Source organism: Aotus nancymaae, unplaced genomic scaffold (assembly GCF_030222135.1).
Source record: "Aotus nancymaae isolate 86718 unplaced genomic scaffold, 86718_ANA_hifiasm-v0.15.2.pri h1tg000041l, whole genome shotgun sequence".
Taxonomy (NCBI): Eukaryota; Metazoa; Chordata; class Mammalia; order Primates; family Aotidae; genus Aotus; species Aotus nancymaae.
Genome location: NW_026988455.1, coordinates 14,305,525 through 14,332,500, shown reverse-complemented (window position 1 = coordinate 14,332,500; position 26,976 = coordinate 14,305,525). Strand labels below are relative to the sequence as shown.

General features: G+C 39.5%; 1 long non-coding RNA gene across 1 annotated transcript in view; it reads right to left on the bottom strand.

The window, feature by feature from the left end:
- LOC135268668 (uncharacterized) overlaps positions 1–8,678 on the bottom strand; it is a 151,488-nt gene extending 142,810 nt beyond the window's left edge. Inside the window, exon 1 of the long non-coding RNA XR_010337000.1 lies at positions 8,570–8,678. This is a non-coding gene — a long non-coding RNA (uncharacterized LOC135268668). The remainder of the gene's footprint in view (positions 1–8,569) is intronic.
- Between the last annotated feature and the right edge of the window lie 18,298 nt (positions 8,679–26,976).

The following is a 26,976-nucleotide window of genomic DNA, read 5'->3' as shown; positions in this document are numbered from 1 at the left end:
CCTGCCACCAGGCTCTGCTAATTCTTGTATTTTTTTTTTTTAGTAGAGATGGGTTTCACCATGTTGGCCAAGCTGGTCTCGAACTCCTGACCTCAGGCAATCCGCCTGCCTCAGCCTCTCAAACATTTTTTATATTCAAAAAGTGCTTATTAATGACCCCTGAGTAACAGGCACTAGAGTTATAAAGATGAATAAACTTAGCCCCAGTTCCCAAAGAGCCTACAGTATAGCAGAGTTGGAAAACTGTCTAGTGTTTCTGCACATCTTATGAGCAGAGGCACTGATTGCCTTTGTTCAAGACTATCATTTCAAGAATGTCTGTCTGTAAAATGAACAACTTCGAATGTAAAGATAGTATCTCCCTCCAGAGCAAAGGGCAGACACGCTTACAGTTCAATGAAAAAAATTCGGGATCCCTATGCTCAAGGTTCCTCTCTTGTCAGGCAACCTTGACAAGACTTGTGTGAATGTATCATCTTGTCCTCTTTGTGTCATCCTGTGGAAACTGGGATTGGAAAATCACCTCGAGAGAATGCTGGCACTCTGGCTGCTGCTATTGCTGAGTAATAAACTATCTATTATTCTCTAACCAGGTATTTTGTGTCTTAACATCCATCAGCTGTAGTAGGTTAACTTGTTAGCTTGCAAATAGAAAAATCTCAGACCCTTCACCGTTATAGTTAAACAAAACAATGCACACAACTTTATGAACATCATGGGTCTGGGTCTCCTAAACATGTTTATAATAGAAATGGAAAAGAAAGAGGTACTATATGTATTAGGTACTTTATAAATATTCTTACGACATTTTCATACTACTCTAAGATTTATTTTAACAGCCATGTAGACATCCTGTTTACTTATGATTCAGATAAGAATTGCCCACCACACTCCAATTATCTCCCCCATTACATGTCCTTAAGAAAATCCAGGGTACCCAGAAGATGCCAGAGCAGTGGTTTTTAAAGGCAGTCATTTCCCCCCTTAATATCATTTGGATGTTTGTCCCCTCCAAATATGATGTACTGAAATCCCCCATGTTGGAGGAGGGCCCTGGTGGGAGGCATTGGGATCATGGTGGCTGACCCCTCATGAATGGCTTAGCCACCACCCTTGGTGATGAGTGATTTCTTGCTTTAGTAGTTCATGTGAGATTTGGTTGTTTAAAAGGGTCTGGACCTCCTCCCTCCCTCTCTTGCCTCTGCTCTAGCCATGTAATATGCCAACTCCCCCTTTGCCTTACACCATGATTATAAGCTTCCCGAGGCCTTCACCAGGAACAGATGCTGGCACCATGCTTTCTGTACAGCCTGCAGAACCATAAGCCAATTAAACCTCCTTTCTTTATAAATTACCCTGTCTCAAGTATTCCTTTCTAGTGACACAAAACAGACTAATACGCCCTCCATTTGGCAATCACTGAAGACATTTTTGATATTCACAACTTAAGGCAGGAGTATTAGTGGTATCTAGGGTGTCAGGAATACTACTAAATGTAAGGCCGGTTGCCTCACTGGGAGCTCGGACACGCCCACCCCCTCCGTGCCTAGAAACCACGTCATCATCCCACACCCACTTCTGCACTCCGCACTAGGCTCTGCACTGAGCACTAGGCTCTGCACTCAGCACCTAGCCAGCCATTGAAGAATCCTGCCAAAATTTAAAAGAAGCCCCGCCAAAACCTGCCCAATAGCATTTTGCATCCTGCTTACCTGCCAATGTCAGCTTGCCCCGCCCATGACCTGCTTCCCCACAACCAATCAAGACGCGTCCACTCCCTATAAAACCCCACATCTGAGAGGAGTCAAGCGCGACTTCTCCGGCCCCTCCTGTCGGACCACAAAACTTCGCCTGGGGCCGGGCGTGGTGGCTCACGCCTGTAATCCCAGCACTTTGGGAGGCTGAGGCAGGTGGATCACGAGGTCAAGAGATCAAGACCATCCTGGTCAACATGGTGAAACCCAGTCTCTACTAAAAATTCAAAAAATTAGCTGGGCATGGTGGCGCGTGCCTGTAATCCGAGCTACTCGGGAGGCTGAGGCAGGAGAATTACCTGAACCCAGGAGGTGGAGGTTGTGGTGAGCTGAGATCGCGCCATTGCACTCCAGCCTGGGTAACAAGAGCAAAACTCCATCTCCAAAAAAAGAAAAAAAAAAAAAAAAACTTCACCTGGGAGCGGAATAGATTCGCATTCAATCTTCTTGTGCTGGCCTCAGTTTCCTCATTTTAAACTCGGCAATAACCCTTACACTAAACATTCTACAATGACTATGACAGCCTCCATAAATACTTATCTAGTCTAAAATGCCAGTAATGCTGAGGTGAGAAACTCTGCCCTGGAGTATAATCATCTCTGACTCTCATTTCTGGCTCCATTGATATCTTTTGCTCTGTTTGTTATCCACTAATGTATTTATCCCATCTTGGCATGTATCCAAATTTTCATCTCACCCTCCCTAAAATAAGGTCACCACCAATGTAAGCCTACTGCATGCAAGATAAATTCTACTAAAGATTTATAGGTTTGAGGCAGGAGGTTACAAAATCATATCACACAGCAAATAAATTGTATAGCATATTAGACAGCCCTGCTGTTACTGTCCTATTAGTCCCTGCACCTCTGGACTTGGGCTTCTTACTACCCATAATGGTTGCCCACGTCAACTCATGTGAAATGCCTAAGGCTTTCACAATCTTACTGATTCCAGTCTTCATACATCCCCTTCCCAGACTGTACCTAGGAACTCCAGGTTCCTCTTACTCTATTGTGTAGCAATTATTGAATTTTCTGCGTCTAAACTCAGCTTGAAGCCTTTATTTAGTTTGGCCAGTGGTTTTCAAACTTCAGCATGCATCAGTCATACACAGTGTGCGGGTGGGGGCAGATTTGATTCTCTAGGTGTGGTTGAGAATTTGTGTATCTTAAAAGTTTCCAGCTGGGCACGGTGGCTCACGCCTGCAATTCCAGCACTTTGGGAGGCCGAGGCAGGCGGATCACGAGGTCAAGGGATCGAGATCATCCTGGCCAACATGGTGAAACCCCGTCTCTACTAAAAATACAAAAAAAAAAAAAAATTAGGTGGGCATGGTGGCGTGTGCCTGTAGTCCCAGCTACTTGGGAGGCTGAGGCAGGAGAACTGCTTGAACCCGGGAGGCGGAGGTTGCAGTGAGCCGAGGTCACACCGCTGCACTCCAGCCTGGCACCTGGTGACCGAGTGAGACTCTGTCTCAAAAAAAAAAAAAAGTTTCCAGGTAATGTTAATTTCCCTGATTTGGGACAACACTTTTGGAACCACCATGAAAAAAAAAAACAACTGAGCTAAATATACAAATCCATCCAAACTACAGAGCCATTTTTCTGTAGCAGATAGAAAAAACCTGCAGAAACCCTGACAAGAATGTCTTTCTCTTACCTTGATCCATGCACTTCAGAAGACAGTAACAATTCTGTATAGCATTTACCACCCTCCTCAGTTACATACAGAAGAGGAATTGGGGGCTCAGAGAGGTTAAGTAACTAGGAAACTATGACCCAGAGCCCAGGTCTGTTGGATTCCTGAACTCCTGCCTGTGTACGTGGTTAAACAGGCTGTGAGAAACATTCCCCACTTATGATCACACGCAATTTGTTCAATGGTATGAAGCAGCTTTGTGATAGAATTCACAAATATATCTCAGGATTCATTTAAAAATAGTTCATATAGAGTAATGGGGTATTACCTTCACTGCAATGTTTCATCATAAGTAATTTCGCAGGAAAATTATGGTAACAATGCCATCAAATGAATGGCGCTTGACAAGAAGCTGTGAAGTGGTCCTCAATGGCAACTAGTAAATCTATATATGCTATAGCATATAGAATATCTATAATTAGTAGATCTACAGATGTTACTGTGTGGGAGAAACCCGGCCTGAGATGACTGATGCTCCTACAAAACCTTTGGGAACTGAGGCATAATTACCCTCACACATAAAGATTGAAGGAATAGCAAGATGTCAAGACTCTGGGTGTATTTTTCAGAGAAAAGAGCCTACTGTTGCTTCTTCCTCTTGTTCCCCAAAGAAACCAAAGTTTCTGTTTACTACTGGAGCATTAAGTTTACTACTTTGGTGGTGCCGTCTAATCCTGGCTGGGAATGCTGCTGGTGAGACCCCATCCTGACAAATCAGAACACAGTACTTTCTGGAAAGCACCGGTTTCAGAACTGCTTGAGATGTTGCTTGGGGTTCATTTGATCTTTATTCCTGACAAACTGCTGTATCAAATCAAGCTTATATACTTGTTGACTGCTAGGATAAAAAGCAATTCCTATGATCATGAAAAAGTCTATCTGCTGGGCAGAAAGTAAAACAGACAGCACAGAAGTGCTTGAGTATCACAATAGCAAATAAGTGATGATTTGTATGAAGTACAGAATTTAGTTTTATTTGATGAACACAATGTTCTGCATTCATTTGGCCATTATTTAGGCGGTATTTGCTCAAATATGACTTTGGATGTGTACTATATACTACATAGAGTCAAACACACTGGCTTTGGTAAGGCCTGAAGTATAAATTAAACAAAAACACCATGACTACTAACAGCGATGCTCCACAGGCTTTCTTCTTTTCTGGAAATTCCTTAGGGTCTTGCTTATTTCAGCGAACACACTGACCACATTTTCAACTAGCTAATAAAACCCAGAGCACAGGAGAGGATTACACGTGAGTTTCCACAGACAAGAAAAGTCAGAGAGAGGAAGTAGGGAAAAAAAGGCATGGAAAGATAAACACTGAGAAGGGTTCAGGGTAGGAGTGGGGCATATTATTTTCCTGGGCTTGCCATAACACAGTACCACAAACCAGGGGGCTTAAGCAACAGAAACTTGCTGTCTCACAGTTCTGGAGGCTAGGAGTCTGAAATTCAAGTGTCAGCAGGGTGGGTTCCACCTGAGGGCTGTGAGGGAGAATCTGTTCCATGCCTCTCCTCTAACTTCTGGTGGACCTGGCCATCTCTTGTCCCTTACATGGTGTTCTTCCTGTGTCTTTACCTTGTATTCCCTCTGTGCATATCTGTGTCCAAATTCCCCCTTTTTATAAGGATGCCAGTCACACTGGATTAGAGCCCATCCTAAAGACCTTATTGCAACTTGATTAGCTCTGTAATGACCCTATCTGCATATAAGCACACATTCTGAGAGACTGGGGATTAGGACTCCAGCATATCTTTTTTTTTTTGGAAAAGTGGTAGAGCATAGAATTCAACCTACCACAGGAAGAAAGATAGAACTGTGGGTAGGCACAACACTGAAGTCACACTGTACCTTTGTGCAGTGCCCAGTCTGCACAACTGAACACTACAGCCCTCCCAAAATGGTTCTTTGAACTCCACGACCCTGGTTTCTTGTAAGACAGAATTCTCCTTTTTTAAAGCTGATAAAATAAATGGAAATGCCATGAAGAATTTGCTAGGGTTTGGGTTACTAAAATTATTGACCTCCGTAGATTATTATTTTGCTTTGTATGTAGCCACAGGGGACACCATTAAATGAGATGAACAGTATTATTTACCCATCTGTCTAGTTTTCAAAAGTAAAAAAATAAGCCAAACTGACAAATATAGGTCCTATCATCTCCTCCGTGATAGACATGTGTCTTAGGCCATTCTCATATTGCTATAAAACCTAACACTGGGTAATTTATTTATTTATTTATTTATTTGGAGATGGAGTTTCACTCTTGTTACCCAGGCTGGAGTGCAATGGTGCAATCTCAGCTCACCGCAACCTCCGCCTCCTGGGTTCAGGCAATTCTCCTGCCTCAGCCTCCTGAGTAGCTGGGATTACAGGCACGCGCCACCATGCCCAGCTAATTTTTGTATTTTTAGTAGAGACCGGGTTTCACCGTGTTGACCAGGATGGTCTCGATCTCTTGACCTCGTGATCCACCCACCTCGGCCTCCCAAAGTGCAGGGATTACAGGCGTGAGCCACCGCACCCTGCCCTGGGTAATTTATTTTTTTAAAAAGAGGTTTAATTGGCTCACAGTTCTGCAGGCTATACAGGAAGCATAGTGGCATCTGCTTTTGGGGAGGCCTCAAGAAGCTTCCAGTCATGATGGAAGGCAAGGGAGAGCAGGTACGTTACATAGTGGAAGCAGGAGCAAGAAGATGAGGGCGGAGGTGCTACACGCTTTTAAACGACAAGGTCTCATGAGAACTCACTCACTATCATGAGGACAGTACCAAAAAGGATGGTGCTAAACTATTCATGAGAAATCCACCCTCCGACACTGGGAATTACATTTCAATATGAGATTTGGGCAGGGACACAGATCCGAACTATATTAACATGGAAAATGAAAAGGAGTTTGGGATTCCAAATTAGCTCTTCTTGGCTCCCTGCTTTTCAACTACACTGCAAAAACGGAGAGAATTTTATGGGAAAATAAATATTTATTTTTTTAATGTATTTGAAATCATTTAAAGGGTCCATAACCTGAGTGAGAGCCCAGACTTAAACGGTGGAGGTACACAACAGAAAAAAAATCTTCCTCTCTAGGTCCCGAAGGAAACACATGTGAAAGAGTACGAAGGAACCAACTGAGGCTAACCTAGGTCTGTCGGGCTTTTCTTGTGTTTTTTCTTTCTTTTCAATTTCTTTGTTTATAAAAATTACTAAAGTCATACATATTTGTTTCAAAACATCAAACAGAACACTGAGATAGGCCGGGTGCGGTGGCTCACGCCTGTAATCCCAGCACTTTGGGAGGCCGAGGCTGGTGGATCACGAGGTCAAGAGATCAAGACCATCCTGGTCAACACGGTGAAACCCGGTCTCTACTAAAAATACAAAAATTAGCTGGGCACGGTGGCACGTGCCTGTAATCCCAGCTACTCAGGAGGCTGAGGCAGGAGAATTGCTTGAATCCAGGAGGCGGAGGCAATCCTGGGTTCAGTACAGTGAGCCGAGTACAGTGAGCCGAGATCGCACCATTGCACTCCAGCCTGGGTAACAAGAGCGAAACTCCATCTCAAAAAAAAAAAAAAAAAAAGAGATCAATGAAAAAAAGCAACTTTTCTTCCTCTCCCATTTTTAATCCATCTTCCCAGAAAAAGATCACTTTCCCAGGTTAGTCTAAATACTTCTAAACATTTCCATGCAAAAACCATATATTATATAGGTATGCAATTTTGTGTTTTACAAAGCAGGATAATGTTATATGTATCATTTTCTCGTGCCCATTTGAGGAAGTATGGCAAACACCTAAGAAGAAAGTTACAGTGGAAACTTACCCATCCCTTACACTATGTCCCAAAGAAAACCAACAGTAGTGGTGGGTATATTTTCTCATTGTCCCTTCTCTGTTCACGCATATTTGTTTTGTTTTACTTAATCTTAATCCTCTCAAGTGCTATCCTTTCTATTTTTCTTGTTGTACAAGGAATATATGCTCATAGGAAAAATAAAATTTAGAACATGAGCAAACTCAAAATCTACCTTTCCTAAGCTTTAGTCATTGTTTATATTTTTGTGAATACCACAAAGACATTTTTTCAAGTACTTTAAACAGGAGAGGATAAATGCCACCAACAAATTTCAACCCATTTGTTAAAAGCTCAATCCAGTTTGGGTTACATAGAGAAGATATCTACATGTGACTTTAGTTTTGTCTTAATTCAAGTGGGGAGAAAGAGTAGAGGAGTTTTCACAACTTAGTATTATCACAGAATCAGAATTTAGGGAAAGTTGTCGTTTTCTTCCCATCTCTTCACTTCCAGCTCCATCATCACCTTCCCCACTCCAAGAGCTTTTCAGAGAATTTGACATTTGCTGCCTTTTCATCCCTCAGAGTTGTTATTTAGATATGTTTTGTTTGTTTTTTTAATCAGATTAAAGCAAAACGTACTTAATTGCACTTTCAGGTCAGAAGTGCAGTTTCTTGCTTGAGAGCAGGATGTTTGTCTTCACTGGCATTTAAGAGGCAACTCTCTGTTGAGCCTCTTTTAACACCCAGAATTATAATCTTGAATTTTCCAAACACATCTTTTCAGAAAAGTGTTTTAGTGGTATTAATTACTACTGCTTTACACCAACATTTTTCTGGCTATAAACATTGGTTATTTAAACATTTTGGGAAAATAAAGAAAATAAAGGAATAAAACTTAAAATCATCCATAATTCTACTTCCTTGTGATAATCATTATTACTTAAAATTTAATGAATTTTCTTTCAAACTTGTTTTTATGTGTGTACACACACACACACACATTTTAATCACAATCTGTATATGATTTCAATGGCTATACAGGCTTTTATGTTATAGCAACTAATATAGTGAAAGCTATTATTTTAATAAAAACTTAAAACTCAGCCACAGTAAAAAAAATATATCTCAACAAATATTAACATGTCTTTCATCAGTTTATTCCTATCCTGATTATTTTGATTCAATTATTCTTATGCTCCTCATCTTGACTTGTAGCTAAAACCCTAGAGCTCCCAACTAGGGTTTCAAAGAACTCAACAGACTCTCCTTTCCATCTTTCAGATGCAGGCTTTGATTTTTTGCTTTTTGTTTTACTCACAGTTTGCGGAGGTTCGATTTGTTTTTCTTCTGCTCTTAGCAGCATCAGCCAATCAAAGGTGTGTTTGCATTTACAGGGGTCTCATTAAACTTCTAGTTCCAAAATGGACTGCCTCCATGCCACCAGCTGCAAGGTTCCAGAAAAATATGAAAAGTTTAACTTACCTCTGGTTTCTTTATCTCTCAATTACCTATTTAATCTCAACAAATTTTATTGCGCATCTATGAAACACAGGCTTTCTGTAGGCACTGGGCTACAGCAGTAAATAAGGACCCTACTAGCCTGGTGCCTCCCGTCCAAAAGGCTGTGCTGCTTGTTCCACTGTAAGCTGCTTAAAAGCAAGATCTATGTCTGTCCCATCTGGGCATCCATCAGCTCCTGGCAGAGTTCCTCTGACACGGTAGTAACTTAATTCAGCAGCAACTGGCCAAATGAGGGAGTAAAAAACATATTGCTTAAGAAAATAAATCAGTTGGGCCAGGCGTGGTGTCTCAGGCCTGTAATCTCAGCACTTTGGGAGACCAGGGTGGGTGGATCAAGAGTTTGAGACCAGCCTGGCCAACATGGTGAAACCCCATATCTACTCAGAATATAAAAATTAGCCAGGCATGGTGCCTGTAATTCCAGCTACTCAGGAGGCTAAGGCAGGAGAATCACTTGAACCCTGGAGGCAGAGGTTGCAGTGAGCTGAGATTGTGCCACTGCACTCCAACCTGGGCAGCAGAGCAAGACTCCATCTCAAAATCTTCGTAGATTTATTTCTTTGAATGAGGGAAATCAGTTCTAGTAAAAATACAAACCTCTCTAGAAGGGGTAACATATGAAACACCTCTCAGCCATCAATAGGTTAGTGAGAAGACATTTTCCAGCCAACTGACTTCCAAATTTGAACTGGGAGATAAAAAGGAGAGAGCACCTGCTTTGGATCATGAAGGGCTGTTTGGGACAGCTATAGGAGTGATTTGGGAAATCCAGGGATCAAAAGGTGATGCCTATGAGGGTCAAAGTGAGGGACAAGAAAACTTAGAGAATCAACTTCACAAATTCCACAATTCTATCCTATTCAAAATTCTTAGAAAAAGACACAAACCAGAAACTATGAAGTATGTTTTCAAAGAGCTTCCAGCAGTAACTATGGAAGTGACAAATCACATGCCTGGATTCATTTGGGAGCTGGGAGACAAAGACAAAATGAAGTTTCTTCCCCTCTAATCCCACTGCAAAGATCCTGCCCTGCAAACACATATACTCATATTGTAATTTATTTTCAGATTTACAGAAAGTAACCTAGTGGGAAATTCTCTTTAAAGCAAGATTTAGCTGCTTGAAGTCTTGGTTTTATGAAAGCCAGAATATTCACAAACAGAATATGATCAATGTGGTGGAAGCCACAGCTTTGAGGTAAGCTGAAATGTGATGGCCTTGTAAATAGTCCCTGTAATTTCTCCTTCATTGAGGTCTGATTTGTTAATCATTCATGTTAAGTTTAATGGAAAACATGCAGAATCAGTTTGCAAGTACTAGCATTCATTTAAAAATCTATAAAGATACTTTTACTATAGTGACAAAAATGCACAATTCACAATTACAGGCCCTAAATATATATAGTTTTTAAATTTGGAGCTGAATTGGCATGAGAACTAAGAGTATTAAACAAAACTAGATAAAACAAGTTTCAGGAAGTATCTGGTAAATTTCCAGAGGATTAATTGACTTGCCAATTTAAATTTGGAGTTTCCTAGGTTTTATGTTCCTTTTGGAAGTTTTTGACTGCCTTTGGCTGGTTTGTAGCCTTTCGTTTCAAATGGCCTTATCTCAGTGCCCAAAGCAAGACAACAGATAATGAAAGGAAAGGAACATCTAGAATTTTCCAGAAGACATATATTCATGTACATTCATTCACATAGGTATGACAGACAAGCACACACAAATAGTTTTGTCTTGCATTCATTAAAATAACACAATATAGTTTAAATAGGGTATCTATTTAGAGCATCAGATTGACTTTCTAAAATTTAAATTTAATTACTTCATTTCCCTACTTTAAAAATATTCTAGGGATCCCCATTGAATTTGGATTAAAGTTTAAATAAATGGCATACTATATCAGTCATAATCTATTATTTAGCCTTATCTCTTAGGTAACCACCATCCTCACCATGAGCCCTGGGTGCCTTTCTTTTCCCTGCACAAAGGGCACTTCCTTCAGGAAGTCTACCTTGATTTTTCATATTGGGCCTAAGGCCTCTTCTCTCTATTCCCCCATTATCTTTTGCATAGCTGTCTTATTAATTAATATTACTAATTATACTCTAATAATACTAATTAATATTATTCAATAGTGATCTGGGTCCATGTCAGTCTTTTTCTCCAAACTGTATGTTCTCCAAGTACGTGGATACTGTGGCTCTAGGATATAGCCCAACACAGCATGAGTTCAAAATAATTACTTGTTAAACTGAATAGAACTGCATTTATCAAAACACCTATTGTACAGAAGTGGATAAACACTACCCAAGTGGAGTGGACACGATTCTCCCGACACTAGGCAAATTCTCATTTGGACTGGGCACCTGTCAACATGTACACCTGAGCAAGAATAAAGAAGGACTGGGGACAGGGCAGAACTGGAACTGACAGGTGCCATGTTTTTCTGTTTCTTCTCTTATGTTTTGCCGTTTCATCTCTCCTTCTGCTCCCTGTACCATTTTTCATCTCAACACATGTGCACCCTCAGATACCCACCATGGTAAAATGGTCAACTTCCCATTAGACAAACTCTTGGCTTGAAAGTGGGAAGGATTTAAAGGCTGACTGGCTTATATGGAGAGTTGGTTTAGATTAGGGGACACAGATTTAAATACCTTCAAGAGCTAAGGAGAAGAGGTAACTATGTGAAGAGAATTTGTATTAGTTTGTTTTCATGCTGCTGATAAAGACATACCCAAGAGTGGGCAATTTACAATAGAAAGAGGTTTAGTTGAACTTATAATTCCACATGGCTGGGGAGGCATCACAATCATGGCAGAATGCAAGGAGGAACAAGTCCCATCTTACATGGATGGCAGCAGGCAAAGAGAGAGCTTGTGTATAGAAACTCCCACTTTTAAATCCACCAGATCTTGTGAGACTCAATTCACTGTCACGAGAACAGTACAGGGAAGACTCACCCCCATAATTCAATCACCTCCCACCGAATTCCTCCCATGACATATGGGAATTGTGGGAGTTACAATTCAAGATGAGATTTGGGTGGGGACACAGCCAAACCATATCAGCATTGAACTCAGATTTTTTTTAAAAAAGTGTTTGCAGACCAAGCCAAATAGGACCAACTATTTCACTGGCTGGCTGCTAATCTGGGACCTCTGGCTTTAACTATTAGTGAAGTTCCAACAGTGGACTCAGGAGCCAATGGCTGGGATTCACATCACAAATGTAAAGAATTTTAAGGTAGAATATAATGAGGCTCTGGCATAAATATTGTTGAAAAGATATGCCTCCTACATATCAAATGACCTTAGATTGAAGGTGGTGGTGAAACACACACACAGATATAGACCATCTCAAAGACCAAGGCTTCTGAGCCCACACTCATGCTGTTTCTCTATTTTGTTAATTCTTGATTGCCTATTTATGTTTATTTATAGGGCATCATCTGTAAGCTGAATGAGCTAGATATTGGGATGGAGGAATGAATAGAAATAATTACTGTCCTCGAGGACTTAATGGAATTGTAAAGGAAGACAGATATTTATATTTTAAAATGTTCTAAAATGTTAGAGGGAATAGTAAGGTCTACAGAAGAGTGTCAGTTACACCTTAAGAAGCCTCCTTGAGGGGATAAGCCTTCTGATACATTTTTGCACATGAATGAATAGAAGTTTACTAAGGAGTTGGGGAAGTGGGGTTGGGGGAGGGTACACAACCGAGAGAAGTTTGAACACAGTTTCTTAAGCATGAAAGTGCCTTAGAGGAATGTGGGGGAACTATTAGCAGCTCTGCAGAGCATTAGAAACATAGAGAATGATAAAAACTAGAAAAGCAAACAGAATCCAGACAATGCAGGCCTTAGAGGTCGGGCTAAGGATTTTGAACTCTATTCTATTTTTTTAAAAATGAGAGTATTTGAAGGTGTAGCAGGATAATTTTATGATTATAATTTGCATTTTTCATTTATTCCTACCCAATCCACTGCAGTCTCCTTTCAAGAAGACAGCCTGAGCTTTTCTCTTCCCTTGCCTGGAGCTTTGGCAAGGCCAAAGGAGAAGCTGTTGGAAGAACAACATTCTTTTTGCATGTGTTCAAAGACTCTGTTTTGTGGGGAGATTGTGCTCAGCATGCTGGCTGGGGAGAGGAGAGAGAAGAATGTCTGGGAGCAAGAGACAGGAGAGGGAGAGAGACAGAGAGAGAGGGAGAGAGAGAGAAAGAAGGAGAGAGAGAGAGAAGGAGAGAGAGAGAGAGAGAGAGAGAGAGAGAGAGAGAAAGAGAGATAGAGAAAGAGAGAGAGGTTTCTTTAGGTAGAGAAGGAACTAAGATTGGCAGTTGACCAAAAAGTCAGGGAGGCAAACCTGGTAACCTAGATAGTGTGAACTCAGAGAGGTGACTCAGAGAAGCCTGCCCCAGGCACTGCTGCTTCTTGATAGGCAAATGCATCAGTTGGCACAGTAGCTGTAGAGATGTCAACATGTCAGGTGCCATGTAGGTTTGGAAAATGAGGATATCAGTGGCATCTATGACAGCACATTAGGAGCGACACTCGTTTTTTATGGGCACCATGTAAGGTTTCTGGGCTACTCTAGGCAGAGGGAAGAACCCACATTAAGTACTGTGATTGAATTTTCTGCCAACTATAAAAATTGGGTCTTAGAGTGAGATTTAATTGGATATAAAAAATGTGATATCTTTAAAATCTGTAGAATAAAATGTATGTATTCACCGCAAAGATTTTTATAAAGGAAAATTACATGATTGGGTTTGAGTTATGACAGGATGTTTGAGAAAATTCACCTGGTATCCATGAAGCTTATTGCAATTTGGGAATCAGATCTTTCCAGAAATGGAAAAAGGTGGACAAAAGACCAAAGATAAAATTCACAAAAGAAACAGAACTTTTCTTTAAGAAAGGTCAGCGCTTCCCAGATAGAAGGAGTATTTTCTAAAGTCTGTGCTCAAGGAATGAGAGCTCAGAAATGGAGATCAGCAATGGTCCCACTCCCAACAGCTAAGGAAATTATAACACTAGGGCAGCCTTTCCCATATCAGTTCAATCTTACAGATATCTGTGTCCACTAAAATACATTTTTTGAAATCTTACATGTGATAATGGATCTAAAAAAAGAGCCACAGCATCCTAATCTATTTTCTATTGCTATGCACAGAATATCATAGACTGGGTAATTTATAAGAAAAAGAAGGTTTACTTAACTCACATCTAAAGGCTCGGGAGTTTAAGATCATGGTGCCTGCATCTTGTAAGGGCCTTCTTGCTGCATCATAAGATGGCAGATAGCATGAACAAGACAGTCAATGAGAGCTCATTTTTATAACAAAGCCATTCCTGTGATAGTGACATTAATCCACTTGTGAGGGCAGAGCCCTCATTAATTCATTAATCGACTCATGAGAGCAAAGAGATTAAGATTCCAACACATGAACTTTTAGTGGACACATTTAAACAATAGCACTTAGTATTACTGAATCCAAGTCCATGTTTTCAGGGATAAAGTACTGTTATTCCTATTTCAGAGCTAAAAATATGAAATCCCAAAGAGATTATAATTTTTAATTAAGTTATTTTTTCAATAAACATGGACTGAGCTCCACCATATTCCAGACACTCTGTTAAGAAAAGTTTTGAAGAATTCTAATTATGGGAAACAAATATAGAAGTAAATATTTCTAATATATATGTTGATAAGTGGTAGAGCACGTTTTGCACTTATCCTTTGGAGTATCTGTTCCCCACATAACCCCGTATCTCTGAGAACTTTTCACTCTCTGCTCAGTACTGACCCCTGGCAGATACATTTTTGTGATTTAATGCAACCTTCTTGTTTCAGTTATTTTATCTGGTATCATCACCGAACTGAAGAGTGGCCAGCTAAATTCTTTCTTCAGGGAATTTAGAATTGGGCTTGAGAAGTAGTCAGTCTGAGCTGGTCTCTCAAGTCAAAGACAGTTCTAGTAAATTATATATTAATATGAATTTCATCAAAACTTTTAAATTTGTCACATTTGTTCAGAATAACTTATCTTTTTAATATCTGTAGCATCTATGGTGGTGACGTCTCTCACCCATAATATCGGTTATTGTGCCTTATCCTTTTTTTTCCAGAATGTCCTTGTCAGAGATTTGTTAATTATATTAGCTTTCAAATAAACCAACATTTGGTTTTCTCCATCTTCTTCATTTGTTTTTGTTTCTATTTAATTAAATTCTGCTCTTGTCTTTATGATTTCCTTCCTTCGATTTCTTTGGGTTTGTTTTACAGTTCTTCTTCCTGAAGTTTTGTGATGGATGCCTTACTAATTAGTTGTTAACCCATCTTCTTCTCTAATACAAGCACACAAGGCTATAAATTTCTAGGTACTGTTAAAATTGCATCCTCTATGGTTTTAAACTGTTTTGTTATAATTAAGTTGAAAAGGTTCCTAATTTCCCTTATAGTTCTACTTTGACGTTTGGGCTATTGAAAAGAATATTTCCTAATTTACAAATATATAGAAAAATTTCCAGATGTCTTTTTGTTACTGACTTCTAACTTTATTTCACTCTGGACAGAGAGCATAGTTTTAAATGCTTGGAAATTTGTGAAGACTTGCCCAGACTGTGATCAATTTTTGTAAATGTTATATGGTTGCTTATAAAAAAAAATAAAGGTATTCTGCAATTCTTGAGTACAATAAATATGCATTAAGTCAAATTTCTTAATTGTGTTGATCTTCTACATACTTAGAGCTTTGCTTTTGCTTTTTATTTTGTCCTTTGTGTTTTTTGAATTCCCAATTGAGGTGTAATGTTAAAAACCTCCCAATATGATCATAGAGTTGCTTTTTCTCTTTAGATTTTGTTTTTTTCTCTATTTTGAGAAATGCTACAATAAACATACATGTGTATGCGTCGTCTTTATAGTAGAATGATTTATAATCCTTTGGGTATATACCCAGTAATGGGATTGCTTGGTCAAATGGTATTTCTAGTTCTAGATCCTTGAGGAATCGCCACACTGTCTTCCACAATGATTGAACTAATTTACACTCCCACCAACAGTGTAAAAGTGCTCCTATTTCTCCACATCCTCTCCAGCATCTGTTGTTGTCTTACTTTTTAATGATCACTATTCTTACTGTTGTGTGATGGTATCTCAATGTGGTTTTGATTGTATTTCTCTAATGACCAGTGATGATGAGCTTCTCTTTATATGTTTATTAGCTGCTTAAATGTCTTCTTTTGAGAAGTGTCTGTTCATATGCTTTGCCCACTTTTTGATGAGGTTGTTTGTTTTGTTCTTGTAAATTTGTTTAAGTTCTTTGTAGATTCTGGATATTAACCCTTTGTCAGATGGGTAGATTGCAAAAATTTTCTCCCATTCTGTTGGTTGCCGGTTGAATCTGATGATAGTTTCTTTTGTTGTACAGAAGCTCTTTAGTTTGATTAGATCATATTTAGAATTTTTTTTGCCCCCTGTAGGTAGTTTTAACTTTATCTTTTCCAAATCTGCTTTGTCTTTTTATTAAATAGTATCCTCTTCTTTCACTATGGGGTTTTTCCTTTAATTTTGTTATCATTTGAAACATACTTATTTACAATTTCTTGAAGGTTGCTATCTCAATTCGCCTTCACTCTGTCATCAATTCTTTTTTATGATAGATGAAGTTTTTCATATTTTCTAAGCTTTATGTTGAGCTTATCATCAACTCCTTCTCACCCCTATTTCCCTTAGAAGATCTGTAAGGACAGAGTTCAAAATATCTTCCTCCAGATGAAATGTAGATCTTCTTTAATCAGGCCCCATGCTGGGTTTATTATGCCACAACTAAATTACACATTGATTTGTCTGCTTAGAATTTCCATACCACATTGAATCTAATTTAGGAATCTAATTAGAATATCATACCTAATCTAATCTAACCTAATATCATACCTAATACCTATCGTATCATAATCTAATTTAGGAATATCATACCTGTGCATAATACAATTTAGATTTTTTGGTGTCTAATAAGAAGCTTTTTACCCAATCTCAAGGCCAAGAAAAGAGAACTCCTAGCCATTTCTCTAGGCCAGAAAGTAAAGCTTTTCTAATGTCCTTTTGTAAAGAAGATAACCATTTGGGGTCTTGGCTTTATGCAGAGTTTTGGTGCATGGTTTCTACCACACTTGGGTCCTAACTATGTCTCTGTTCTCACTTGTAGTTCACAGCCTAGTCTAATGTCACCTTAGACTGTCTCAGCATTAGCTTCTGTGCTTATCATCCTGGTGATAAACTCTGGTTGTTTTTTTGAAATTGGGAATTCCTCATTCTTTCCATCAAGTTCAGCCACATTCTCTCTCTCTCTCTCCATATACATGTATATATATATGCACACATATATATACATATATGCATATATACACACATATATATGTATTTATACACATAGATACATACATATGCATTTATAAATATTTGTATCAGGAAGGTGATGGAGAAATCCACATTCAGTTTACAATGATGCTGAAAGTTTAAGTCCCACACCAATAAAGCAAGAGGTCTAGGTGATGTCCAATAACCCATACGTATTTGAAGTTCTATTGTTTTCAGTGCCATTATTGACTTTAATGCATTTACATTCATTTCAAATTCTAGTAGTCCTTACCTGCTATTATTTTAATACTAGAAAAATTTATTATAAAAATTTCCTGAGAGTGTTGCATTTTATGATTACATATTTATAAAGTGCTAAGCTCAAGCAGAGTTCTATACAAGCTTCTCTGTTAAGGTATGAGAGTGTGACCAAGCTCTTTGTCTATCTTCCTTTTCAAAATATTATCTCTGTGTTACCACTGTCATTAAGTTTGTGCAGAATTATTTCATCTCCCTCTTCTTTGAAGCATATGGTAGGATTGTCATTCTCCTTAGTTTTAAATTTGGTGTAGCCACGTGGCTCGCTTTGGCCAATAAAATGTGAGCAGATTATACGCCTTTATAAGGGAAACTTTAAGAGCTAATGTGTGCTTCTCCACATTTTTTCCATTCTCCCACAGAGACTGACAACATTCCTGGTAGTGTTGCTTCTTTAGCCTAGATCCCAGAATGAGATTATGCAAAGTAGAGTTTCTAATTGATTCATAGCTAAAATGAAATCTGGGAAATAAATCTTTGTCATTTAGGATTTTCTTGGACTGCTTTCAATTGTAATATAACGTAACCTTTTCTGATTGATATAAGAATCAGTGGTGCAGCTTATTTCTTATTGTATTCACATAACTTAGCACAAGGCCTGGTACAGTAAGTATTTGTGATTTGTTGAATCAGATTTTAGAATCAGAGTTCTCTAACTCCTGTGGTGACAATGCAAAGATGGGGACTGATTTTCTGTGCTATTTTGTCTTGAGTTCTCAATACATTTCATTCATTTTTCCAGCTGGAGGGAGGAGGAATGACATTTGACTTAGTCACAAATGGAAATCATTTTGTTTGGTACAAAGCCCATTGGAAAAAGGAAGACAAAGGCCATTTCTCCCAGTGGTAACCTGCTACTGCGTTTCCTGTAAACACGAAATATCCTATTCTGTTAGCCTGTGAGAAATGTTGTTAGGTGGGAGAAGAGGCAAGGGTTTTCTTGTTTATTTGTCTCTTAGTTCAAAAGAATCATGGGAGAAATATCTTCTAATTACAGAGTTGCGTGCTTTGGAAGGACTTTTGTATTCATTGAGTCTACCCACTGCCTACAAGTAATCTATCATGGAAAAGGTGTTTTATTCTTACAAGTATGAAACCATTCTTGGCTTTGAAGTAAGATGATTGGATTTACCAATAGACAGTTGGTCAGATAAATATTTTATACATTTTACTTTTCAAATAAGTAGAGCAGCCATAATTATTTACTGTCTAAGCATAGAGACATTGGAGTGTGAAAGAGGGCACTGCTACCATTTGTACTAGGACAACTAGCATAAAATGATATTTTCCTGGGCAAACTATACAAACACCTTACAAATAGAGACACTTAATTGTAACTTTCCTAACATGTCATCAAGTCATTAAATCTGTTAATCTGAGAAGAGCCAGCTGACCAAGAGACCAAAAAGTCAAGAGAAGGAATGTCATCTTCAATTAAGCATTTCAATGAATAAATCATTATTCCATTAGCTGATTGTCACTGAACTGTCTTAAGATATGCCCTTTGTGGGACCCTTGACACCTGTGTACAAATGCATGGACTATTTGCCTGACCTATAAGGTCCTTTCCTCTCAGCAACCCCAGACTCTAAGACCCAGACTAAATGTTATTTCCTCTGGAATGTCTTCTTCAACATTCCTGGATGTGGCTAGTCTCTGATAACTGGGTTTCCCCAGCACAGTGTAAACATGTCTACAGTGATACTTTTCACATTATAATTCTTTGTTTATGTCTGTCTTCCCTCAGGGGCTGTCCAAGGGTAGAAACTGTGTCTTATTTATTTTTGTGTCTTTCTAAGAAAAACTCTTTTTACTCAAAGGTAATTGCTCAATAAATTATTGAAAGACTGAATGCAGAGAAGTACTTATTTAGAAAAAGAAGTCTGTGCTAACAAGGCCTTCCCAGATTGAGCTTGAGATAAAAGGAATAAAAAGAATGAACTGATTTACCAGCTGTTTCCAGATTCATAAGGAAAGAAATATGGAGTAATTCTGAGGTGGGAGGCAGGGGAGAAACACAGCACAGTTCCTTCATTTAATTACATTTGGCTGTGGTGCCATTTCAGGATAGAATTCGCAAAGCTAACTGCTAGGAGCTGTGTATGTATTGCTTAAGGGAAAACAAGATAATGTACTAATCTTTAAGATATTTTAGCCGGGTGCGGTGGCTCACGCCTGTAATCCCAGCACTTTGGGAGGCCTAGGCGGGTGGATCACGAGGTCAAGATATCGAGACCATCCTGGTCAACAAGGTGAAACCCTGTCTCTACTAAAAATACAAAAAATTAGCTGGGCATGGTGGCGCGTGCCTGTAATCCCAGCTACTCAGGAGGCTGAGGCAGGAGAATTGCCTGAACCCAGGAGGCGGAGGTTGCGGTGAGCCAAGATCGCGCCATTGCACTCCAGACTGGGTAACAAGAGCAAAACTCCGTCTCAAAAAAAAAAAAAAAAGATATTTTAAAAAGATGATTTTGTGGTACATTGTCTAGAAACAAAAGTGAATGTAGATTATATCCCCCCAGTGGTAACTACAGAAATTAGAGATGCCAGAAAATCATGTGGTCAAACCTCCCAGCACAGTATTCACCACGTCACCTGAGCCACGTTTAGATTGCTCCTGCCACTTCCCAGGAGTCGGCAGAAATCCTAGCAGAGCAGAGAAGACAGCTTTGGAAATCTGAAGCAGACAGTTGGCTCCTACTGCTGGATGGCCTTGGTGAGGCACTGGGAATTGACAGATGTTAAATTCGCAGCAGAATTCTCCAAGCTAGGAGTTAAGACTAAAACCTGAAGTAGTGAGAAGTCATATATATTTATGTAGTGAGGAGGGGCCTCTCTTGAGCCAAAAGGAAGTGGGTGGGTAGGGGGTCTATTTACTTTATTAAGCTGTTTTGCAGGATTTGGAGAACTGATTTCATTGAAGCACATGTCAAGACAGGGCAATCACTCTCACAGTCAAGTAGTACTGTCTATGAAGAATATCCTGGGGCCAGAGACTGGTGGGGTTACTTTAGGTTCTAATTCTGGACTGACTCTTGAGTAGTTAGAAGCATGAAATATCCATGTTTCTCCCCAGGGCTAGAGTTTTCAAATTTTGTGTGGTTACAATTAGGGAGAACTAGAGTTTGGGGATGGTATCACATATGGCTCCTCATTATAAAATCCAGCCCTCTTGGTCTGGCATTCTGGCCCTCCAACGTGTGTCTCTGCCATTCAAATCTCAGCACCCACTATGCCTGACACCAACTCTGTGCTCCATCCAAATTCTGCCTGATTCTCAGCTTTGTCCTCTTTGTTCCCTGGCTGGAATGTTCCATTTTTCTCTACTGACCTAATCTTATCTGTTAAAGGTCAGCTTAAGTTCTGCCTCCTCCGTAAGTCCTCTTCTGAGTGTTCCAGCCTATAGTGAATTCCCCATTCTGGACTCATTGTTTGGAATTCTACCTTGACACTAGATTTGATCCTGCATTGTGACATGTTATATTGCTGTATAGAGCTTCTAGTATTGATTTAATACACATACATTTCTCTTCTCCCCAACTAAAATTAAAGATATTCAATGGCAGAATACATTATCTAATATTCCATATAGACCAGTGATCCCAACCTTTTTGGCATCAGAGACTGGTTTTGTGAAAGACAATTTTTCCATGAACCAGGGAGGTGGGATGGGATGGCTTTGGGATAAAACTGTTCCACCTCAGATCATCAGGCATTAGATTCTCATAAGGAGCATGCAGCGTCGATTCCTTGCCTGGGCAGTTTACAATAGGGTTCCTGCTCCTGTGAGAATCTAATGCAGAGGCTGATCTTACAGTAGGCGGAGCTCAAGTGGTAATGCTTGCTGGCCTGCTGCTTACCTCCCACTCTGCCACCTGGCTCCTAACAGACCACCAACAGGTACCAGTCTGTGGTCCAGGGGTTGGGGACCCCTGATACAGACCTTAGTAGAGGGTAGGACACAGCACTCAGTAGATACCTGTTGAGTAAATGAACATAGGCATTTTGTTCCTTAAGAGAGATTTAGGATAAAATTCTCTCTCTCTCTCTCTCTTTTTTTTACACCAAGATTCAATATGGAGTGTAAAGCTTCTTCTTGTGGCTTTGAATTTGGGTAACATTAATTTTTCTTTAAGACTATCCATGCATTCCTTCATCTACCAAATATTTAACTGAGAGATTACTAAGAAACATTACTTGGTACTGAGAAACTAGGGTGAATTTGCCAAGAGATGGAGTTCTTGGCTGGAAGTAATTTTTCCTCAAAATCCTTTTGTTTTGTTTTGTTTTGAGGCAGAGTCTTGCTCTTTTGTCCGGGATGGAATGCAGTGACACAATCTTAGCTCACTGCAACCTTCCCTTCCTGGGTTCAAGCTATTCTCCTGCCTCAACTTCCCACATAGCTTGGCCCTGCTAATTTTTCTATTTTTAGTAGAGATAGGGTTTCACCATGTTGGTCAGGCTGGTCTTGAACTCTCAGCCTCAACTAGTCTGCCCACTTTGGTCTCCCAAAATGCTGGAAATACAGACATGAGTCACCGTGCCTGGCCTTCCCACAAAATTCTGAAGGCATTGCCCAATTATTTCTATTAGTTTAATGCAAAAGTCACTGTGGTTTTTACTATTAAAAGTAATTGTAGAAGCCACAGTGACTTTTGCACCAACCTAATAACTTTCACTGTGGCTGAAGTCAAATACTATTTCTGATGCTTGATATTTTATGTGAGCCCTGTTTTCTTCCTAATTGGTCCCAAAAGTTTTGGGGATCCTCTATGTGTCCCTGGTATCAATGGCTGTCTAGCTTGGTATGTTTTGTCTATTGTTTTCATTACAGTAAAATACAGATGACAAAATGTACTATCTTAACCAGTTTTAAGTGTATAGTTCAGTGGCATTAAGTACGTTCACATAGGTATGCTATTAATTTTAAATTCACAGTTTTAAGCAGTTAATGGGCCCTTTTCAACCTGGAGATTTATACTCTTATTTTAGTTAATAATTTCCTCCTATTTTCTCTTTCTGGAATTTCTATTAAATAGATGTTTGATCTTCTGCACTGCTCCTCTAATTTTATGTCCTTCCTGCTATTATCTATCTCTTTGATCATTTGTTCTACTTTCTGAGGTTTCTTTAACTTTTTCTTTCAATTATTTACTGAGTGTTTTATTTCTGTATTTTACTTCTGTTTTTTCTTGCTTTGAAAGTATTTGAAAAATAGCATCCCATTATTGTTTCATTGCTGTAAACTGTTATATTATTCTCCAAGAATAGTAAGCATATTTTTGAAATTTTCTTATAGGCCCTTTCTTTCCTCCAAGTACCTTTTCTGTTTGTTTAGTTTGGGATCTCTCTTCCACTTTAGAAAAGTTGTCCTTAAATATCAGCCATCCCTGGCTATCTCTTCTTGACTAAAAATCTGTCACTAGGAAGCTGAATGGATGATCTATGAACATTGGACAGGGATGGTTTGATTAGTTAGAAACCCGGTAATTTCCCTGGTGAATTGCTTGCAAATATCAGAGTTTTCTGTTAAGCCAGGATGTCAGCAATCTGAAAACCCAGCAGGCTAGGGACATAAGTGGGGATCTCACCATTTCCAATGTAGGCTGTTATTTAATTACTATGTTTTAGCACAGTATTCCATTATCCCCCTTGCCTCATGTGCTTAACTCTGGGAGCTCTCAGGTTCATATTCTCAGTATACCTCTCACCTCCTCTGAGCATGATGTAGGGAAGGCATCAGGCACCACACTCCTCTTAGGTAGATTTTTGACTAATCACTCCCCACCTCAATGTCTTCTTAGGACCCCAGTGCCTCTCATTTCTGAGACTTTCCACACTTTTGCAGCTCAATCAGCTTCTCTCTTCAATCTTTCTCCACCATGCTACGTAGGTTGCCACATACATATTATTTTGTATATCCAAATTTTTTTGACATCTATCATCTGCTGTCATGTTCTATTCCCATTTCCAACATAATTTATGTTTTTTTATTATGTATTATTTTGGAGATTTTCTAGATGGAGTTGACATTCACCTGCATCTTTATCTGTTATATTTAACCGGCAGTCTGTTTCCTTACATTGGACTTTAGATTTCCCCTACACACTCTCCTGAAAGCTCCACTCACCTTTGTCTCCCACCCTATACTCAGTGCTATGGTATAAGGTTACCATATTTAGCAAACAAAAAAACAGATACACAGTTATTTCAAACTTCAGATAAATAAAGATTACATGGAACATAATCTACAAAAAACATTATTCATTGTTTTTCTGAATTATTAATCACCGTTTATCTGAAATTCAGGTTTAACTGGTCATCCTATATCTTATTTGCAACTTGTCTTAGTTCAAGCTGGTTTAACACAGTGCAGACTGAGTGGCTTATAAACAACAAAATTAAGTTCTCCAAGTTCTTAAGGCTGCAAGTCCATAATCAGGGTGCCAGCATAGTAAAGTTCAGGGGAGGTCCCTCTTCTGGGTTGCAGATAGTCAACTTCTCATCATAACTTTAGGTGGTAGAAAGACAGTGAGAGAACTCTCTAAGGTCCCTTCTATACGGGCACTGATCCCATTCATGAGGACTACGCCCTTATGAGGTAATTACTTCCCAAAGATCCCACCTTCTAATACCGTCACCTTGGGCATAAAGATTTCAACCTATGAATTTTGGGGAAACACAAATATTCAGTTTATAATATAACTCTTACCCTAGCTTTGGCTTCATATTACCAGAATGCATATGTCTATCACACATAATTCTGAGGTCTAACCACATAGCCAACACCTGAGTAGCCCTTCTTCGTTCTTTTACATCCTCAAGAAAATAGTACTAGACATTACCCATGGTTCAAGAGCTTCTACACCCTACCAAAATAAGATGGTAAAATATCTGCTCTTCACATTTTGTTGATGCTAAGCTAAAGACTTTGAACTGCATCCTTAAAGCTTTGGAGAATTGTTAAATATTTTCAGTGGTAAACTGATTATTTACTGATCAGATCTGGATTGTAAAAAATCACGCTGTAAAACTAATACAAGAACAGAAAACCAAACACCACATATTCTTACTCATAAGTGGGAGCTGAACAATGAGAACACATGGACACAGGGAGGGAAACATCACACACTAGGGCCTGTCAGGGGGTGGGGGATTACGGGAGGGATAGCATTAGGAGAAATACATAACATAGGTGACGGGTTGATGGGTGCAGCAAATCGCCGTGGCATGTGTGTACCTATGCAACAAACCTGCATGCTCGGCACATGTATCCCAGAACTTAAATATAATATAATAATAAAGAATTTTGTAAAAACAAACAAAAAAATCATGCTGTAACATAAAGAGTGACAAGCCTGGGAGCTGAGAGCCCTTTGGATGACTATTGTAGAGGGTAATTCAAGCAAGAAAAGATAGCATCCTGAACCAGGGAAGAACAAGTGAGAAGGGAGAAGAGAAAATGCAAGGAATATGAAAGAGGTATAAACTACCAGATTTGGAAACTGAATTACTGTGGTGAAGGGACAGCAGCTGTTGAGTGACTGCTAAGTTTCTGGCTTAGGCATATGATGGTAAGCAGAGCCTTTCACCAAAAAAAAAAAAAAAAAAAGAAGACGAAAAGAAAAGAAAAGAAATTCAGGATGAGAACAGATTTAGGGGAGGAGATTACCATTGTTTCTCTCCTAAATGGTTCGCATTTACACAGCAGGAGGGGGATGTTCTTCCAGGAATTATGAATGTCTTTGGCCTCAGTCCAAACTCCCAGCCAGAAGAAACCACAAAGATACATCCAGCTTACTGAGCCTTTTGCAAATGGTTGCTCCTATTCTGACCACGAGCTCAGATGCTGGAGGAAGACCTTGCATTTCCCACATGCAAGCAAGGGAGGGGCCTTCTCACATGAGGGTCCTGTCTTTTAAACCAGGGGGTGACAGCTATCGGCAATTGTCAGCTCAGCAACACTGGAAATAGGCTGTCCTCATTTTGCTCTGGCGCATAGCGACCAACAGGAATGGCAGGGGCTGTTTTGTGCTCAACCTGAGTTGAAGTAACCCATCCTGGACTGAGACCCGATAGCATCAAAATTGGATTGACTCTCAGGAGGGACCATTTTCTTACCAATTCGGTAGCTTGCCTCTTTGTGTTCTCTCTTAACTCTCAGATGACATCGTTTGCATCAACTTCGCACTAAATCATCCACTTAGAGTAATTGTCAGGTATAGTTCATCAGCTGTAAGGAGCACATGTCGCTTCCTGAGAAGCTGGAAATAATGTGAACCCCTCTATTGTTAATTTTTTTGGCCCACACCAAATCTCATTATTGAATCAATTGAGTTTGTTGAGAGTTTAACATTAACTTTAATGCTAATTCTTTGTCCTGTTAATAGTCAAGCCAATACAGGCACCTGCTATCTCTGTTAAGCTAATGAGGCAGGGAAAAAGATGGGAAGGATGGCAGGTGAGGCCAGTTCTTCATCCCCTGAGTCTCTGGGTTGCCCGGGCAACTTTCCTGCAACTGTAAATGGCAGTATTTTGCTTTTCCATGTTTCTTTCCTCTGTACTGTGTTAGCAGACTGCCATTCCCAAAGGAATGGCCCCTCTACTTTGTCTTTCAAAGAGTGTGCAGGATGAACTCGAGCAAACAGTCTTATGGCAATTCCAGGCATAGCTACTCCATCAACTTCTATTGTTGATTCAATCACTTTTTGAAAAAGTTGTGCGGAGTTGGAGACACAACTATGTGTGTTGCACAAAGCAACAAATGGTTATAGTGGCTGGGAAAAGGGAAGGCGCAGGTTACAAGACACATTTAAAGAACTTGTGGGGGCGGGGAAGGAGGAGGCGGTCCTGAAACTCCTCTAGCTGAGAAATTCTAAGCTAATGAGTCCATAAAGAAGTGAAAAAAGGGTTTGTAAAAATTGTAGCACCATGAATTCAAGCAAACATTATTATGCCTAAAGTTTGCCTTATCACGTGAATTGTTACTCTCAAGTCAAAGTACAGGGAAATAATATATAATCAACCAAACAGATTTTTTTGTTGATAGCTTAGAATACAGGACATCTGTGGAAGCAGAGTGAGACACTGCACCTTACTTATAGGAATCCAGGAGAAAAATAACATTCGTCCGCCAATGTGGGCTTGTTGCTGGTATGTTTTTTAAACAGCCCAACTGTTTTAAGGAACAGTTTTAGGGAACATAATGAATTAAGTTTAGTGGTCAAATTATTTCTCTCCTAATCGCTGTGTGTGTGTGCGTGTGTGTAAATTATTCATTCTCTGAGCCTCAGTGTACTCCTCTGAAAAGTAGGGGTGATTTAAAGAGAAAAAGCTGTGAAGTACTGAGCCTAGGGCCTGGCAGTTCCTAGCCACTGCATTCATTGCTATAATTTTAGGAAACTTGCCTGCAAAGACCATGTCCTTTCCGCTTCTTCGGTTCACCAGCTGAAGCACAACACACACCATTCCTGCTTCCTTTGTTTCCTTCTGGGTGGTACTTCCTAGATCTTTGCTTCC